Below are 5,518 nucleotides of genomic sequence, written 5' to 3'. Positions count from 1 at the left end.
CCCAGAAATCTCCAGGAACTGGAAGACTTTTGTAAGGAAGAATGGGCAAAGATACCTCAAACAAGAACTGGAAGACTCTTGGCTGCTACAAAAAGCGTTTACAAGCTGTGAAACTTGCCAAAGGGGGCAGTACAAGATATTAAAGGGGTACTCCGGTGCTTAAACATCTTATCCCCTATCCAAAGGATAGGGGATAAGATGCCTGATCGTGGGAGTTCCGCAGCTGGGGACGCCCGTGACCATGCACGCGGCACCCCGTTTGTAATCAGTCCCTGAAGCGTGTTCACTCCGGGACTGATTGCCGGCGGCGCGTGACGTCACGCCCCCCGCCCCCGTGTGACATCACGCTCCACCCCTCAATGCAAGCCTACGGAAGGGGGCGTGACAGCTATCACGCCCCCTCCCATAGGCTTGCATTGAGGGGCGGAGCGTGATCAGACCCTGAGCGAACACGCTCCGGGGGACTGATTACAATCGGAGTGCCGCATGCAAGATCACGGGCGTCCCCAGCTGCGGTACTCCCACGATCAGGCATCTTATCCCCTATCCTTTGGATAGGGGATAAGATGTCTAAGCACCGAAGTACCCCTTTAACTCTGCAGGGTGCCCAAACTTTTGCAGACGCCATTTTTTTTTTTTTTTCCTGTTCTTTTGAAAGTGTAAATGATGGAAATAAAATGTAACTTTTGATGACATATTATAAGAATGTCTAATCTGTAATTTGATGCCTTTTGGAGATTTTTCCATCTTTCCTTAGCTTCTTTATGAACATTAATACACATTTTTACCTGGGGTGCCCAAACTTTTGAACCCCACTGTACACTACATGTGATCAGATATATATAGTATACAGCAATGCCATCTCCACACTGTCATCATGTATATGCAGTGCCATCATGTCGCTATATATTATTATATATAGTATACATTAGTTCCATCTCCATACTGTTATTGTGTGTATATATATATATATATATATATATATTTGTGTGTATGTATGTGTATATATATATATATATATATATATGTATGTGTGTGTGTGTATATCTAAGGATGAGACGTATAGAGTAGGGGCCGTGTTCACACTAAAGATGAGACGTATAGAGTACGGGCCGTGTTCACACTGAGGATGAGACGTATAGAGTACGGGCCGTGTTCACACTGAGGATGAGACGTATAGAGTACGGGCCGTGTTCACACTGAGGATGAGACGTATAGAGTACGGGCCGTGTTCACACTGAAGATGAGACGTATAGAGTGCGGGCCGTGTTCACACTGAGGATGAGACCTATAGAGTACGGGCCGTGTTCACAGTGAGGATGAGACTTATAGAGTACGGGCCGTGTTCACACTGAGGATGAGACGTATAGAGTACAGGCCGTGTTCACACTAAAGATGAGACGTATAGAGTACGGGCCGTGTTCACAGTGAGGATGAGACGTATAGAGTACGGGCCGTGTTCACACTGAGGATGAGACGTATAGAGTACGGGCCGTGTTCACACTGAGGATGAGACGTATAGAGTACGGGCCGTGTTCACACTGAGGATGAGACGTATAGAGTACGGGCCGTGTTCACACTAAAGATGAGATGTATAGAGTACGGGCCGTGTGCACACTGAGGATGAGACGTATAGAGTAGAGGCCGTGTTCACACTGAAGATGAGACGTATAGAGTACGGGCCGTGTTCACACTGAAGATGAGACGTATAGAGTACGGGCCGTGTTCACACTGAGGATGAGAGACGTATAGAGTACAGGCCGTGTTCACACTAAAGATGAGACGTATAGAGTACGGGCCGTGTTCACACTGAAGATGAGACGTATAGAGTACGGGCCGTGTTCACACTGAAGATGAGACGTATAGAGTACGGGCCGTGTTCACACTGAGGATGAGACGTATAGAGTACGGGCCGTGTTCACACTGGGGATGAGATGTATAGAGTACGGGCCGTGTTCACACTGAGGATGAGATGTATAGAGTACGGGCCGTGTTCACACTGAGGATGAGACGTATAGAGTACGGGCCGTGTTCACACTGAGGATGAGACGTATAGAGTACGGGCCGTGTTCACACTGAGGATGAGACGTATAGAGTACGGGCCGTGTTCACACTGAGGATGAGAGACGTATAGAGTACAGGCCGTGTTCACACTAAAGATGAGACGTATAGAGTACGGGCCGTGTTCACACTGAAGATGAGACGTATAGAGTACGGGCCGTGTTCACACTGAAGATGAGACGTATAGAGTAGGGGCCGTGTTCACACTGAGGATGAGACGTATAGAGTACGGGCCGTGTTCACACTGGGGATGAGATGTATAGAGTACGGGCCGTGTTCACACTGAGGATGAGATGTATAGAGTACGGGCCGTGTTCACACTGAGGATGAGACGTATAGAGTACGGGCCGTGTTCACACTGAGGATGAGACGTATAGAGTACGGGCCGTGTTCACACTGAGGATGAGACGTATAGAGTACGGGCCGTGTTCACACTGAAGATGAGACGTATAGAGTGCGGGCCGTGTTCACAGTGAGGATGAGACCTATAGAGTACGGGCCGTGTTCACAGTGAGGATGAGACGTATAGAGTACGGGCCGTGTTCACACTGAGGATGAGACGTATAGAGTACAGGCCGTGTTCACACTAAAGATGAGACGTATAGAGTACGGGCCGTGTTCACAGTGAGGATGAGACGTATAGAGTACGGGCCGTGTTCACACTGAGGATGAGACGTATAGAGTACGGGCCGTGTTCACAGTGAGGATGAGACGTATAGAGTACGGGCCGTGTTCACACTGAGGATGAGACGTATAGAGTACGGGCCGTGTTCACACTGAGGATGAGACGTATAGAGTACGGGCCGTGTTCACACTGAGGATGAGAGACGTATAGAGTACAGGCCGTGTTCACACTAAAGATGAGACGTATAGAGTACGGGCCGTGTTCACACTGAAGATGAGACGTATAGAGTACGGGCCGTGTTCACACTGAAGATGAGACGTATAGAGTACGGGCCGTGTTCACACTGAGGATGAGACGTATAGAGTACGGGCCGTGTTCACACTGAGGATGAGACGTATAGAGTACGGGCCGTGTTCACACTGAAGATGAGACGTATAGAGTGCGGGCCGTGTTCACACTGAGGATGAGACCTATAGAGTACGGGCCGTGTTCACAGTGAGGATGAGACCTATAGAGTACGGGCCGTGTTCACACTGAGGATGAGACGTATAGAGTACAGGCCGTGTTCACACTAAAGATGAGACGTATAGAGTACGGGCCGTGTTCACTGAGGATGAGACGTATAGAGTACGGGCCGTGTTCACACTGAGGATGAGACGTATAGAGTACGGGCCGTGTTCACACTGAGGATGAGAGACGTATAGAGTACGGGCCGTGTTCACACTGAGGATAAGACGTATAGAGTACGGGCCGTGTTCACACTGAGGATGAGACGTATAGAGTACGGGCCGTGTTCACACTGAGGATGAAACGTATAGAGTACGAGCCGTGTTCACACTGAAGATGAGACGTATAGAGTACGGGCCGTGTTCACACTGAAGATGAGACGTATAGAGTACGGGCCGTGTTCACACTGAGGATGAGAGACGTATAGAGTACAGGCCGTGTTCACACTAAAGATGAGACGTATAGAGTACGGGCCGTGTTCACACTGAAGATGAGACGTATAGAGTACGGGCCGTGTTCACACTGAAGATGAGACGTATAGAGTACGGGCCGTGTTCACACTGAAGATGAGACGTATAGAGTAGGGGCCGTGTTCACACTGAGGATGAGACGTATAGAGTAGGGGCCGTGTTCACACTGGGGATGAGATGTATAGAGTACGGGCCGTGTTCACACTGAGGATGAGACGTATAGAGTACGGGCCGTGTTCACACTGAGGATGAGACGTATAGAGTACGGGCCGTGTTCACACTGAGGATGAGACGTATAGAGTACGGGCCGTGTTCACACTGAGGATGAGACGTATAGAGTACGGGCCGTGTTCACACTGAAGATGAGACGTATAGAGTGCGGGCCGTGTTCACACTGAGGATGAGACCTATAGAGTACGGGCCGTGTTCACAGTGAGGATGAGACGTATAGAGTACGGGCCGTGTTCACACTGAGGATGAGACGTATAGAGTACGGGCCGTGTTCACACTAAAGATGAGACGTATAGAGTACGGGCCGTGTTCACAGTGAGGATGAGACGTATAGAGTACGGGCCGTGTTCACACTGAGGATGAGACGTATAGAGTACGGGCCGTGTTCACACTGAAGATGAGACGTATAGAGTACGGGCCGTGTTCACACTGAGGATGAGACGTATAGAGTACGGGCCGTGTTCACACTAAAGATGAGATGTATAGAGTACGGGCCGTGTGCACACTGAGGATGAGACGTATAGAGTAGAGGCCGTGTTCACACTGAAGATGAGACGTATAGAGTACGGGCCGTGTTCACACTGAAGATGAGACGTATAGAGTACGGGCCGTGTTCACACTGAGGATGAGAGACGTATAGAGTACAGGCCGTGTTCACACTAAAGATGAGACGTATAGAGTACGGGCCGTGTTCACACTGAAGATGAGACGTATAGAGTACGGGCCGTGTTCACACTGAGGATGAGAGACGTATAGAGTACAGGCCGTGTTCACACTAAAGATGAGACGTATAGAGTACGGGCCGTGTTCACACTGAAGATGAGACGTATAGAGTACGGGCCGTGTTCACACTGAAGATGAGACGTATAGAGTACGGGCCGTGTTCACACTGAGGATGAGACGTATAGAGTACGGGCCGTGTTCACACTGAAGATGAGACGTATAGAGTACGGGCAGTGTTCACACCGAAGATGAGACGTATAGAGTAGGGGCCGTGTTCACACTGAGGATGAGACGTATGGAGTACGGGCCGTGTTCACACTGAAGATGAGACGTATAGAGTACGGGCCGTGTTCACACTGAGGATGAGACGTATAGAGTACGGGCCGTGGTCACACTAAGGATGAGAGACGTATAGAGTACGGGCCGTGTTCATACTATGGATGAGACGTATAGAGTACAGGCCATGTTCACACTGAAGATGAGACGTATAGAGTACAGGCCGTGTTCACACTAAGGATGAGATTATAGAGTACGGTTCGTGTTCACACTGAGGATGAGACGTATAGAGTACGGGCCGTGTTCACACTAAGGATGAGATTATAGAGTACGGTTCGTGTTCACACTGAGGATGAGACGTATAGAGTACGGGCCGTGTTCACACTGAGGATGAGACGTATAGAGTACGGGCCGTGTTCACACTGAGGATGAGACGTATAGAGTACGGGCCGTGTTCACACTGAGGATGAGACGTATAGAGTACGGGCCGTGTTCACACTGAGGATGAGACGTATAGAGTGCGGGCCGTGTTCACACTGAGGATGAGACATATAGAGTACGGGCCGTGTTCACACTGAGGATGAGACGTATAGAGTACGGGCCGTGTTCACACTGAAGATGAGAC

Source organism: Hyla sarda, unplaced genomic scaffold (genome assembly GCF_029499605.1).
Source record: "Hyla sarda isolate aHylSar1 unplaced genomic scaffold, aHylSar1.hap1 scaffold_2721, whole genome shotgun sequence".
Lineage (NCBI taxonomy): Eukaryota > Metazoa > Chordata > Amphibia > Anura > Hylidae > Hyla > Hyla sarda.
This window is presented reverse-complemented; position numbering follows the sequence as displayed.